The sequence below is a fragment of the Musca domestica genome, unplaced genomic scaffold (genome assembly GCF_030504385.1).
Source record: "Musca domestica strain aabys unplaced genomic scaffold, Musca_domestica.polishedcontigs.V.1.1 22, whole genome shotgun sequence".
NCBI classification, from domain to species: domain Eukaryota; kingdom Metazoa; phylum Arthropoda; class Insecta; order Diptera; family Muscidae; genus Musca; species Musca domestica.
The window spans coordinates 5432150-5447818 of record NW_026712262.1 but is presented as its reverse complement, the minus strand read 5'-3'; the positions used below and the strand labels follow the sequence as shown (position 1 = coordinate 5447818).

Sequence of the window (15669 nt, the reverse complement as noted above, 5' to 3'; positions counted from 1 at the left end):
TTCACAGGGGGGTTTTACATACGAAAGGGGAGGAAGGAAAAAATGTTTGAAAATGTTGCCAATTTTTTGTTTTTTCTTCTTTTTTTTTTTGGTTGGTCTTTCCCAAAGAACAGCATTTGGCTAATGCCCAGAGGAAATCAAGAAAAGCCTGGGATTGGTGCCAAACAAAGTTTATGCGTTGCATCTCTCCCTCTCTCTTTCCTTCTCTTGATGCCTTTGTCATTGCTTGTTTCTTTTTAATGGCAATTTGACAAAAAACGTTTTTCCTAAAATAAATGTCTTTTTTTGAATAATTTGTAAAATATTTACATTGTTTGCCGGAGATGCGAAATAACAAATGAATTTAAAATAATTAAATATTGAAAAATGTTGGCAAGCATGCTTTTGCTTTACTACCTGTCAACGACTCTTTCCTTTTTAGGGATTCTGACGTAATGTGATATTTTAAAAGAAAATTTACGGTCCATTGCCACAAAAAAAGTTTGCTACTCTCTATTCTAAAAAGAAAAGGGGGTCTTTTAAGGGGGTCAGGGAAGTACAGGGTGATATGAAAAAAGTGCAACAAACTCCAGACTGCTGTCATATCTAAGCCAAGGCTTTGAAACACCCTCCAGAATATTTTCGCGATATTATTCGGAATTTATTCTGATGCCACGGTCGATTAATACGAGCGGAGAGCGAACTTCGGCTGTTATAGCGGTACACACCATCACCAATGCCCCTGCTTGAATGGTTACAAATTGAGGTTCCTCGATTCATTTCCAGCGCACAATGGCCACCAAAATCTCCGGATACCAATCCGTTGGACTATTGTGTCTGTAGTATTTTGGAAAGCAAGTTTGGCACTAAAAAATACCAAAGTGTCGATCACCTCAAGCAAGCGCTTCGCCGGGAATGGGCCAAAATACCCGCAGAGCAGCATTCGGGCAGCGTGTGACCGATTTCATTGGCCGTTCAAAGGTTGCCAATTCGAACAAATCTAAACTAATTCTTATTTTTTGCTTTCGTTCAATAAAATTTTTAAACAAAAAAATGTAAAAATTATGGCTTTTGACTTTGTTGCTATTTTTTTTATCTCAGCCTGTACAGGACAAGATGGGGCACTGCTGATCCCCTACGAAATGGATAATTTTCTAAATTGTTATGTATATTGTGTATAATTTTCGCCAGTTGACAACACCTCCCCCCAAAATGTATGTCTGCGTACGTCCCTGTATAACACTCATATGGAACTTCTTCATTCATACCAAGAAAGTCATCCAACCCATAAAAGATGCTATAAATAGCTGTTACCACATTTTTTATTTATTAAATATTAATTTTGCCACTTATTGATCCATTAAATATTGATTTTTTTTTCTATTTTAAAAATATCAATACAAACATACATACATATTTAGTTCAATGGCTTAAATCTGATGAATTTAATGGAGCTAGTGGTGATGGTGGTGGTCATTGCCACGAGAAAAAAAACTCAACTTTTTCAAAACTAATGAATATGGATGGGATGAGAAACCAAAAAAAAAAACAAATACATTTTTGAAAATTAAATTGGAATATATATATATGTAAATAAGATAATGATACCACCAAAAAAACTTGTGTGTCTCTGATTGTCAGTCACACATCTTCATCACCATGAATTGAAAAAAAAAACCAGACAGCAGCACCCCATAAAATATGTATGTTTATGGCCAAAGTCGCCAAAGAAAAACAAAAAATAATTCCGTTATAAATAAAAAAAAAACGTTTTTGTTTTCCCATAAACGATTTATAAATTATTCAAAAATCGGTTTTTTGCCAGTTTCAACTGGTTATTTTTAAAACGCCATTCCACAAAACCGTTAGTGTGAAAATACAACAGAGGGCATTTCAAATTGTCTTCGTCACAATTTGAGGTAACTCATACTGGAATTAATTACATATTTTATATGGATTTGTGTTAAGTGCAATAGTTTTGATTTCCTGCATTATTCATAGTTGCCTTTTGGCTTTAGCTGGACGAGAAGTTGTAAATTCATGCTGGACAACTTTTATTAGAATTCTCAAAAACTCTAAATTTGCCGAAAATATACCGAAATTGATGATACTTTTCTATGGTTCATATTAGGTATACACATTTCATTTGTTCGGAGACTCACATTGAAATTTGATCTGGAATATTTCTTCCTTTGACATTTTCTCCAAAAAATGCTGTTTAAAGGGAGATTTTGACTTCGAATGGAAATGTGTTAAATTAACAATAAAAGGCATTAACACATACTTTTCTCTTGTAATACATACATTTCGAATGAAACTTTTCTTAGAAACTATTAAAATTGGGTATAAGGTTTATTCTGAGATTGATAATGAAATTTTGTGTTGAATATTTCTTCTCTTGACACTTTTTGCTTAAAGTGGAATTTTATCTCACTTTCAGGCATCAAATCGAAAAAAGAGGAAAAATTCATTAAAAAAAATAATAACAAATATTTACGAGTTTAATAGGCATAATAATATATAATTAAATTGATATAAAATAGTTTTACAGATCTCTTCTCTTTAGTGACTCATAGTGAAATTTGATGAGGAATATTTTTGTCTTTGGCGTCATTCATCTAAAATGATGCTTTGTTGGAGATTTTTGCATAAACTCACACAAAGTACGGCTTTAACCCTTAAATGTGTTTTTAAAACATATGAATTCCTGGCGTGTAGGTAAGATTAAGAATTTTGATGTCTTCTGAGAGATAATAATACGAGTATTAGATTGGTAAGAAATTTGAACCCTCCAGTGAGCCAACAAGGGATCGTTTTGGTCCTTTTTCAATATATAGTTAAAAATTCCCTTTAAACCTGGCCGTAGCCAGCCAGTCAACCTTTTCTGCAAATTTATTTGTCATAAGATTCTACTATAGAATTTTATGACAAATAAATTTGTAGAACACTTTGAATGGCTACGGCCATGTTTAAAGGACGTTTTTAACCATATATTATAAAAGGACCAAAACCATCACTTTGTTGACGCGCTCGAAGTTTAACAATTCTTACCAAACTAATCCTCGTATTGTTATCTGTAATATTGCCGAAGACACTATACACCCAAAATGAACGGATTCCAAGGAATCTTAATCTGAACATTTCGAAAAGGAAGGAAGATGGGGAAACTTGCCTCCACTACTTTTGTAACTTTTCAATGTAAACTTTAAAGATGCCCATACACATATCTTCTACTTTTAGCCAAACTCTCATAATCTGCTGGATTTTTCCGGTTATTGTTCTTGTTTCAAGTTCAAGAACGTTTTTCAAAATGGCGCCCAACGTGGGATTGTTTACAAGAATTTATGATTGTAGAGCTATAATCTTAAAACCCCCCGATTATGTTATTTTTAAATAAAAAGATATCACTAAGCCAAAATTTTTGATTTTTGCGAAAGTTTTTTAAAATGGCGCCCAACATGGGTTTTTATACAAAAATTTTTATATCTATGTTTTAGAACTTAAAATTTGATTGTAGAGCTGTATTTTTTTTTAAATTTATTTTGATTGTTTCGAATGTATTTCAAATTGGCGCCCAACGTGGAATTTTTATACAAAATTTGTTTAAATCTATATTGCAGAACTTATCGTTGGATAGTAGAGCTTTAGTCTTTAAATTTATGATAAAAAATGTATAAATATTTTGTATCTCAAAGAATCAAAACCTAACCATGTATTTCGAAAAATATTTTTCAAAGTGGCGCGCAATGTTGGATTTTTATGGTCTTTTCTTAAAGTCGCTACTCCAGAGCTCAGCTGTGGAGCGAAGAAATTTAATTTCAAAATAAAAATCCAGGAGTGCCAAAATGAATGATTTTTAACAATGGTTTTTCAAAGTGGCGCCCAACGTGTAATTTTTTTTTTGCAATTTCTTTAAATCTATATATGCCACAACTTAAAGTTGGATCAATGAGCTGTATTCTTTCAACCTTCAGGCTATAGAGGGGATTTTAGAATATTTGGATCTCGAAAAACACAAATTATGATTTTTAAAAATATTGTTCAAAGTGGCGCCTAACGTCGAATTTTCATGGGTATTTAAAAATGATGTATATTTTTCAGCGCTATAAACTTTAAGGCCATATTATGCTAAAATAAATTCGGATATCCAAAAACATGGATTTTTAGGAGGCATCTTATATACATTTATGGATCGAAGAGCTTGTTTGTAATCGTTAAACCCCCGGATTATATAGGTATAAATCTTTAGGAAATTCCAACGAGGGATTTTTATATACATTTTTTTAAATCTACATTCCGGAACAATAGTCTATAATCTTAGGTAAAAAACTTAGCATCTCAAGATTCAAAATATTACTCTTTGAGAATGTTTTTCAAAGTGGCGCCCATCGTGGAATTTTTACACAAATTTCGTTGAATCCATATTCAAGAGCTCATCTGTGGATCGAAGAGCTTAATTAAAAAAATCCATTTCACATAGGTATAAATTATAATGTCTTAAAGCGACAAAACGAATAATTTTTAAGAATGTTTGTCAAAGTGGCGCCCAACTACTGCAATTTTTAAGATTACTATTTTAAGACAACGAACCAGATCTGTGATAGATAATCAAACTATTCGTGCTTTTGGTTGGATCTTGGTACGAACCAAAACGATACCGAGTAAGCATCCCGCACTATAATGCTTCGGGTCAATTTACGTTTTGGGAAGGAGATTTCAATCATGAACTTTACAAGAAGAATATTGTGGTGTTTTGGGATTTTCTTAGCCAATTTTAAGGACTTTGACAGGCGTTTTTTAGAATTTTTTTTGCAAATAAAACCGAGAAAAATATCTTATTGTGTTTCAAAGATGAGAGCTAAGACCACAAAAATAAAGATTAATTTATCTCGATTGCATGACAACAGCAGATTCGATCGTATGAGTCACAAATCCAATTCGTCGCTCCACATAAAAAATTTACTACTCTGCTGTATCGTAAAACAAATAAGCCACAATAAAAAACATTTCCAAGAATTTTATTTATTCACTTTTTTTGTTAAAAACAAACGAAATCAGTTTGAATTATTTATTAGACATAAATCAGCTTTTTGCAAGCAATTGCAAATGCCAGGCGCAATTATTGAAAAATAAAAATAGAAATAATTATTGAGAAAAAAATTTTATTTGAAACGTCATTTGAGACATAACATTATTTAGAAGAGCATTTCAATTGTTTTTGTTTTTTTTTTTTGATTTAAGACGTAAATAATTGATCATGAATAGATAAGACAAGGCAGGTGAAGCCAACCATTGGCACTTGGCAAATTGAGGTTTGTTATTTAGTTAACTCCTTTGGGATTTTTGATCTAAAAACGAGTACTATCAAGTTCACTTGGAATTTCCCACAACCCAGACGGGCTATTGTGCAGCGAAATTTCGAGAACATTTGCAGTGAACTACGAAAAAGTGCTAAATATTAAGTCAACAGATTGTATAGGGGATCTTAGAATATTAGAACCCAAAACTAAAATTATGATTTTTAAAAATATTGTTCAAAGTGGTGCCTTTATATGGCTATAATCTTAGTCTTAAGTAAAAATAAATTATGAGATCTCAAGAACATTGATTATTAAGTGGCGCCCAAGATACAGTGTTTATATAACTATTTTTTTAATCTTTATTCCAGAACTTGACGTTGGATCGTAGAGTTGTAATCTAAAAATTTAAAAAGGTACACAAATATTTTGGATTTCAAAGAACCACAATCATATAGTTTTAAGTATATTTTTAAAAGTGGCGCCCAATGTTGGATTTTTATGGAGCTCAGCTATGGAGCGAAAAAAATTAATTTTTGAAATAAAAATGCAGTTCATATATGTATAAATAATATTATCCTAAAGCGCAAAAAAATTAATGATTTTTAAAAAAATGATTTTTCAAAGTGGCGCCCAAAGCGGGATTTTTTGTAACTTCGTTTTTTTATCTATATTCCACAACTTAACGTTGGATCGAAGATATGTAGTGTTTAAATACCCAGATTACATAAGAAATCTTAGGATATTAGGATCTCATATAACCAAAATCATTTTTAATAAAAATATTGTTCAAAGTGGCGCCCAACGTCGCTGTTTTTTAAGTGACTTCCAAAGGGAGATTTTTATAAAGATTTTTCTTTTAAATCTATATTACGGAGCTCAACTGTGGATCAATACGTATATCTATTTAGGATCTCACAAAAAAAATGAATTTTTAAAAATACTTTTCAAATTGGCGCCAAACGTGGGATTTTTTAAACTTTTTTTTAATCTATATTCCGGAGCCCTCAACTATGGATCTACGGTATATAATCTTAGGTATAAAACTTAAGATCTCAAGATCCGAGATTAATTTGAGAATGTTTCTCAAAGTGGCGCCCAACGTGGGATTTGTTTAAGATATCTAAAAATTCGTAAAATACAGATGCGAATCAAAGAGCTTCATTAAAAAGACTCCAGATCACATTGGTACTAATTATAATGACTTAGGGTGGCGAAATGGAATCGTAATCCAAAATTTTGCAAAAGTGGAAGAGGGTATATCGGCCTCTCTATTTAGGTTAGTTTGCAATATTGCCGAAGACACTATATACCCAAAATTAACCGTTTCCAAGGAATCTTAATCCGAAATTTTCCAAAAGTGTGGAAGAGTGAGGAACTTGCCTCTTCTATTTACGTTAGTTTGCGATGTAAACTTTAAGAGCGCCGATACACGTATCTTTTTTCCTTCATTTTAGCTATACTTTCGTATCCTGCTGGATTTTCCTCGTAATTATTGAAAAATTGCATTTTGCCGCCCACTGAAATCGGTATTGAAACCTTTAAAGTACCGTCATACGGGAGCCGAACCTAAAGGTTTCAAGATATATTCTATTTCCAATACCAAACTCGCTGTGGCCAGTGTCAAAAACCTCATGGGCCCCTAAAAGTATGCATTGTGTCCTTTGCCATTTATTTGACACATATAAAAATGAAAGATTTTTGATTTAATTTACGATCTTTTTTTCGTCACTCCGTTTGCAAAACCTCGAAATTTTATGGTGGAGGGAGGGAGCATACAAATTATGAATTAAAACAGAAATCAGGAAAATCCCAATGGCACAATGCATACTTTTTGGAGCCCTTTAGGACAGAGTCAGATGATAACACATTTTCCTAACTGCACAAACCTTTTGATGGAAAAATTGAATTGACTATTTTACCAAAACTCCTGATGACAACTACTGTAAAAAAATTGGCTATGGTATGCACAAGTGTGTGTGTGTGTTTTACAAATTAATTATTGTTAATTTTATTTTTTTTTAATTTATTCTCGTCGCATTCGAGCATCGGCTAACACATTCTTCTGTTCAATTAATTTCCGCTCAGTTCAGTGAACTTCAGATTTAGCCACAAATAATCAGCTACATTGGGTGTATGTATTGAGCGTATGGTATATATGTATGCGAAACGGTGAAAGACTACTCTGCTAATCAAAAAAAATGTAAGCCAATGGCATTGATAATCGCCCGATGAAATAAAAATAAAATTCCAATCGATTTTTAAACAACACATGGCACGACATTCATTGTCTGTCTGTATTTTCGTGTTTTTGTTGTTGTAATCGATCACGTAATTGTGTGTCAGCTGCTGCTTCTTCTTCTTTTTCTAATACTTTGCAAACATCGTAATATTCTTTTATTTATTTATGACTTTTGTTATCTTATCTTTGAATTGGATTTTAGAACACTACTTTTGTCCGATTACGTTTATTGTGCTTGTTCTTCTTCCCCTCCACTTTTGCATGTGTGTGCGTGTGTGTATTTATTTAATTCATTGTTATTTCCATCCTTCAAAGATTAGATAACAAAAAAATACTTATCATTAAGGTGGTACTTAACTAATCAAAATATCAACAGACAAAACTAGAATTAACAAGAAACGCGAAATATAAAAGAATAAATCACATTTGAAAGGAAAGAAGAAAAAAAACACGCATTATGGGAATGAACCTTAGGTAATGAAAGAGCAATTGACGTAAACAAGAAAAAATGTTTCCATCATTCCTTTTTTTTTTTTCATAATTTGAGGAACATAAATGGTCTACCATATCTCCGACAAAGGATTAGTGTTGAGGGGATAACTTGGATGATGAGGATAATAAACAATTGTTCTCAATGTTCTCATTTTATCACATCGCAGATAGAGAACTTTAACCCTTGATAATTTTGTTTTTTATTTTTGAAAATTTGCCCAAAAACTTCATGGCACGTGTCTCAGCCCGGTCTACTGATAATGAATTTTTAATTTTGTATAATTATTATTTTCGTAATATATTGTCGTCGCACATGTCATGAAAATTGCGCGTGCGAATAATTTATATTAGCAGCTCGGAAAAGCTGGATAACAAAGTTTCTTTGCTTGGATAACGTTTATAGGGTATATTTCTAGACTAGATGGACTAGACAAACAATGTGGATCATTTATATAGACATTTTTAATCATTTACGTGTTGCAGACCTTTGAAAAACACGCTCGAATTCGAGGAAAGAGTGAAACTCGTTCAAACGTGAGCAGAAGCACTCCTTTGGGAAGAAAAAACCAAAACGAGCAAACCTCCATTTATTGATTTAGCTCGAATAAGGCCGATCATGCTTTGCTCGTCTTTAAGTGGAAGCATAATTTGTTCGAAAACGAGCAAATTCTATTCTTGCCGATCACACTTTTAAGTTTCATCATACCTTTAATGTATTCCTATGAACGTGCATCTTCTCAGACCACAGCAAACGGAAACAACCTCAAATGCATTGAAAAGCATTGTCAGTATTCTGTACCAGTAAACTCTCACTTAATATCGAGCGATTCGGCTCACATTAATATTTTTCAAACGGAAGCGACTCGAAAGCGCTCCGATACAAAACAAAATAGAGAATAGTAAATTATATCAAAAAAAAAACTCCCACATTTCGAGCATCCCGCTTGCGAGCAAATTTTACTCCCGAGTGAAAACAAGCAAATATATGCTCTGACCAATTCACACACATTACAGATTGATGAAGATGTTTTGGTGGATAATGCTATTTTTTCTAACTCCGGTGACGTAAATAGTTTGGCTCGGGCACATGGATAGGGAATATTTCTTTGGATTATTTATTTATCCATATTATCCTAACTAAATTATTATGGATAAAAAACTGGTTAATGTTACGTGGATAATTGATATCTATCCTTGGACCAACAATTTTTGAAAATTTTCATCTTTTCATATTCCCAAACGGATAATGAATTTTCATCAATGGATAATTTTATTTTTCCTTTTAGTGGAGTGGATAATGTATGTTTAACCTTGGATAATTTATTTTATTCACAACGGGGACCTGGATAATACATATTCCAAATATGCATATAAGTGTATAATGTTTTTATCCAACGGCGCATTACATGGAGGACCTGGATAATGTTTATTCTCAAGGCGCATAATGAATTTTTATCAATGGATACTTTTCTCACTTTCCTTGGAGAAGATATTTGATTTTCAATTCTGGATAATAAATAAATAAATAATAATAATGCGTATTTCAAAGACGGATAACGCGGAAAATGAGTTTTCATCAATGGATAATTTTATTTGTTCCCTTTGTGGAGTTGATAAGTAATTTTCAACTTTGGATTAATTATTTTCATCGCAATGGGGATCTGGATAATGAATATTTTCATGATGGGTAATGTGGATAATGAGTTTTCATCAATTGATAATATTATTTTAACCTTGGATACATTATTCACACCACAATGGAGACCTGGATAATGGGTATTGCAAAGACGGATAACGTGGATGAGACCTGGATAATGATTATTCTCAAGACGGATAATGAGTTTTTATAAATGGATAACTTTTTCTCTCTTTTCGAAGTGGATATGTGATTTTTAATCTTGGATAAAATATTTTCTTCACAATAGGGACCCGGATAATGTGTATTCCAAAGACGGATAAGGCGGATAATGAATTTTCAACTTTGGATAAATGTTTTTTTTACAATGGGAACTTGGAAAATAAATTTCTACATGACGGATAATGCCGATAGGGAATTTTCAACTTTGGATAAATGTTTTTTACAATGGGGACTTGGATAATATATATTTACATGAGGGATAATGCGGATAGTGAATTTTATTGATTTCGCTTTGTGTAGTGAATAATTAATTTTCAACTTTTGATAAATGATTTTCTTCACAAACTCCGTATCCCAATTCCAGACACCAGCAGAGCCTCAATATTAAATTTGAGAATTCCATCCATATTCCGTCACACAAATCCAAATTTAGTACCATTTAGAACATTTTGTACAAATTTAGAACGCATTTCCAAACCACCCTCAAATCTCAAAACACAGATACCCTTACCCTGTCCTTTCACCCAATACCAAATATAGTACCAGTCAGTACTTTTTGTGCATATGTCCAGGCTACACATGAACGGCGACTCTAATACCAAATTTCAGATTTAAAGCACTATCAGTTCACCCAATACCATATTGTACCAAATACAGTACTATTAAGTACTTTTCGTGCATAGGTCCGTGCAAGGTCCACAGATTCGAAAAGTACTCCTCGAGACCTTTCATTTGTGCCCAGCCTCGACACCGCTTCATTTTTAGTTTCTGTTCTGTGGACGCTTTTATCTGCAATTTTCTTAAAATTGAGCGATAATTCAGAAAATGCAAAAAATTCCTAAGTCTGAAATTCTTTTTGACTATAAGGTCCACAGATTCGGAAAGTACTCCTCGAGATCTTTCATTTGTGCCCAGCCACGACACCGCTTCATTTTTAAATATTTTATTCTCGGTTTAAATGTAGAGTTAAGGGTTTCAAAGTTTTTCAACGTAAATTTTAATTAGGTTTTTATTTAGCGATTTCATTTTAAATTTGAAATTTGTACGGAAAATTATGAAATTTGATGAAAACTAATATAATTTAGTCTACCTTTAATTTTCTCTGGTTTACTACTCCTTCTCTCCCTCTCTCTCTTTCTCTCTCTCTCTTTCTCTCTCTCCCTCTCTTTCTCCCTCTATCTCCATCTCTCTCTCTCCCTCTCTCTCCCTCTCTCTCTATCTCCCTCTATCTCTCTTTATTAACCCTTTGCGAACCGGATTGGTTTGTGTCTTTGCTAATTAAATTTAAATTTATCTTGACGTACATTTTCCTAAACATGTGTCCAGGCTACACCAAATTTCAAATTTAAAGCGCTATGTGTCACCCAATACCAAATTTAGTGTTATATATAGGACTATTTAGTACTTTTCGTACACTTGTAGTATACATTTCCTAATCTACCTCCATATGTTCAAGCTACACATGAAAGGCGACTCTAATGCCAAATTTCAGATTTCAAGCACTACCTGTTCACTCAATAGCATATTTAGTACCAAATATAGTACTATTTAGTAGTTTTCGTAAACTTGTAGTACAAAGTTCCAAAAACACGAAATCCAGCTCCATTCGTCCAACCTGAATCTAATTTTTCCAAATTTAGTACCGCACATGTATTGCACATTTCCAAAACCACATACCTATACAAAACATACTTTCCAACCTTGATTCTCATACCACATTTTAAGTTTGTAACTCTCTCCGTTCACATAATAACACATGGTACTATTTTTGAACCTTTCAACCAAAAACACTTTGGTACATCTATCCTGCACTCCCCATCAGTGACTCTCATTCCAAATTTCAGAATTGTAGATCATTCAGTTTATCCAATACAAAATATTCACTTTTTAGTACATTTTAGTACCCTTTTAGTACGAATTTCCAAAAAGCCCAGCCAAAATTTCAAGATTCTAGCTTCATCTGTTTCGAGTGGACGTTGATTCTTAATTCGTCAGTCTGCCAGTCATATACTCTTTTATATATATAGAAAGACAGACAATTTTACCATTTCGATTGGAATATATTCAAGTTCGGATAATGGGCCAGTCAATCGTATTCGAGTAATTAAAATAACAAAAAGAATTCTATCAATAATCTTAGCAAGACGTGATTTTCAAATCTTACGCGCACATATGTCAAATATTTAATTTCACAACTAGGAATACAAAAATAACGTGTTCGAACACGAGCGTATACTGATAATAACAAAACAAACTATGTTGGGGTCGAGAGGGGGAAAACTTTTTTTTTTTTTTTTTTTTGACGACCACGACTACACATTTGTCAATCAAGTGGGCCAATCGCATGAATGAGTGGTGTCTGTGGTGCTTGGAGAACTCAAAACTGAACTGGAATGGAAGTCATTAGAGATAAGATTTGAACTTCAATTGAATGAAGTGACTTGACTGACAGACTGCTCAACTGACGGACAGCAGTGTCTATTGGCCAAAACCGCGTGCACTCACACACACACACACATACATACGTATAATAGATAGAACAAACATGTAAATTATATATGGCTGGTTTATAAATATTATTGTTGTTGTTGTTATTGTTATTTTATTACTGCCGGAGAACTGTTATCGCAGCACTCATCAAATAAAGTCATTCACATGGAATGGATGGAAAAATAGGGGAAAAATATATAGAAATATATTTATGTAGAACACGATAAGATAAGAAGCTTTTCAATTTTTTTTTTTTTTGTTTAATATTTATTTTTGTTGTTTTTTGTTCTATCTCGTTTCTAAGTTTATTGCTCTGATATTTGTGATGATTACCTTAGTTGCTTTGCGATAAGATTTTGAAATAGATAGACTTTGGCAAATACAATACTCTTGTGATTGGGGTCATCAAATACTTGGGAGAGGGGGGTTTAATGGTGAAATATGTGGAGGATTGAAAATTAGAAGAGAAACAAAAAAAAAATAAATTAAAAAATGATGATTGATCAGAAATTCGATAGGGTGTTTGATACTGACATTTCTGTGTCACATTATATCGATCAGGCATTTTTTTCCGTTAACTGATAACAGAGATAACCGGGGATTTTCGTCATTCGCGGAATGTTTTTTTTTATTATTTCTCCAAACATTTGATAATTTCGATATGGCGTGTGTGAGGAGCACGTCATTTAGATAAAGCTTATGAAAATTATATGAAAATAGACAATTCAGACAAAACCACTTCATACGTGGATAATTGTTTATAAATGGAAAATGGGAAGAACTGAGACGACATGGCATAAGCCGACATCACTTTTGGACTTGGGTATAAAAAATTGGTAATGCGGAAACTGTAAGGCCAAGACTCAGCTAATGAAATAGATGACGAAACAATGACAAATATTGTTTCCGAAATGCTAAGTTAGAGCAGGAGATCCATCGCCAAAGGCAAAGAAATAGTCATAGTCTCCACGGCAGAAGAACAAAATGCGACAGCTAAAAAATGGAAAAAAAAAATAACAAGGCACCGGGTCCTGATAGAGTTCCAACAGAGATTTTCAAGGAGGAGGGGGAATATGTATGACCATTGTTTAGCAGAAGGAATCTTCCGGCCACCCTGCATGCTAAATACTGTAGGCAAACTATTCCGGATACTGCTAAAGACCAGAATAGCCGATGCTGAAAGCTCGAAATGAGAAGAAGTGGAAAGTTAACCATCATTGCAATGAAAGAAGTAGTCGACGTCCGCCGTCCGCCAAAGAAATAATCACAGCGGGATGATAATTCTATTAACCACGCTTTATGTGAAGAATGATTTCAATAGCCTAGGGTGGACAGACGTAATAAACGCCGTGGAACCTAACTTTCAAGTCTCTTTAGAGAGTACACATGAACCTCGGCCCTAATACCAAATTTCAGATTTCAAACACTTTTTCTTCACCAAATTTAGTACCAAATACAGTTCCATTTAGTACTTTTCGTGCACTTGTAGTACACAGTTCCGAAACCACCTCTATATCACAAACCTATTACCAACGGGGATCCCAATGCCAAAACAACGAAATTCCAGCTCCATTCGTCCACCCCAAAATCTAATTGTTCCAAATTTAGTACCATTTTGCACAGTTCGTACATTTATTACACATTTTTAAAATCACATTCTTATACCAAACATGCTTTCCAACCTTGATTCCCATACCAAATTTTGAGTTTGTATCCCTATCCGTTCACATAAAAACACATGGTACCATTTTTGAACCTTTCGTAACCTTAAAGTTTGAATTTCCAAAAACCATTTGAAAACATCTATCCTGCACTCAATTAGTGACTCTCATTCCAAATTTCAGAATTGTATATCATTCAGATTATCCAATACAAAATGTTAAATTTTTAGTACATTTTAGTACTTTCCGTACCATTTTAGTAAGAATTTCTAAAAACCCAGCCAAAACTTCAAGATTCTAGCTTCATCCGTTTCGTCTGGCCTGAAATCCTGAAATTCGGGTTGAGAAAAGGAGCGGGCTTTGGAAATGCGTACTGTTTATAATTGTTCGAAAAAGTACTAAATAGTACTAAATTGGATGGTGAATGAAAGGATATAGCAGGAATTTCGAAGTTTTGGTATTGGTGGTAGATTTGAGAATTGAAGTTGATTTTGGAAATGTATAAGAAAAATTGCTGAAAGGTAGTACATTTCGCCTATTGAGATATGGAAAGGATTTGTATGTGTGTACTAAAATTACACGAAAAGTACTAAACGTTACTTTATAACATACTTTATATCGTATTCGAGCGGGAACCCCGAAATTCGATATAGAGGTCTCTGCTGGTATCTGGAGGTCTCGGTTGAGATCTGTTCGTGGTTTTGGAAATGTGTGCAATAATTATACGAAAAGTACTAAAAAGTACCATTTTTGGTTACTTTGTTTTGTTTTGGATATGCGTACTAAGTGTTACTGAATTTGGTATTGGGATAGAGCTGGAAGTTTTGGTATTGGGATCCCGGCTGAAGGTAGGCTTGAGAATTTAAGTTAATTTTGGAAATGTGTAAGGAAACTTCTTAAATTGTACTAAATTTGGTACAATTCGGTATTGAGTGAACATATAGTGCTTACAATTTCAAATTTTGTATTAGGATCGCTGTTAATTTTTAGCCCTGACATATGGAGGTGGTTTTGGAAGTGCGTGTATTATAATTGTACGAAAGGGACTAAATGGTACTAAAATTGGTATCGGGTGAAGGGTTCGAGATAAAATTTTATAATTTAATGTTAAGGTCTCGTAAAGGTTAAGGTTGGTGTCTGGGATTGATGTATGGAACGGGTTTTCATATGAGTACTAAAATTATACGAAAAGTACTAAATGTTACTAAAATGGGTATTTGATGTGGGGATAAAACTGGAATCTCGAAATTTGATATTGAGGTCTATTGGTATGTGGTGTTGAGATCTGGCATTGATTATAGATATGAGCACTAAAATTGTACAAAAAGTACTATTTTTGATTACTTGGTTTTGGATATGCGTACTAAGTGTTACTAAATTTGATATTGGGTGAAGGGATATGACTAAAATTCTTAAATTTGATTTCTAGGATTTACATATGGAGACGTTGAAATAGTTTTGGACCGAATAATTGGATGTAGGTCCACTGCGCAATGGAAAACTTTAAAATAAAAGATTTTTAAAACATTTTTCCCATTATTTTCGGAAAATGGAAAAACTTGAACCATATATAAAACCTCGAAGGTCTGAAAATATAGTACAGGACATGAAGTTTTGATTAAAACCCGTTGTCGAACTGTTAAAATTGTG

The 15669-nt window shown here is 33.2% G+C and overlaps 1 protein-coding gene across 6 annotated transcripts in view; it reads right to left on the bottom strand.

Moving 5' to 3' along the window:
- The window catches only part of LOC109612913 (uncharacterized), a 206019-nt gene that overhangs the window by 155383 nt on the left and 34967 nt on the right, over positions 1 to 15669 (bottom strand). The gene's annotated exons all lie outside the window — the stretch shown is intronic.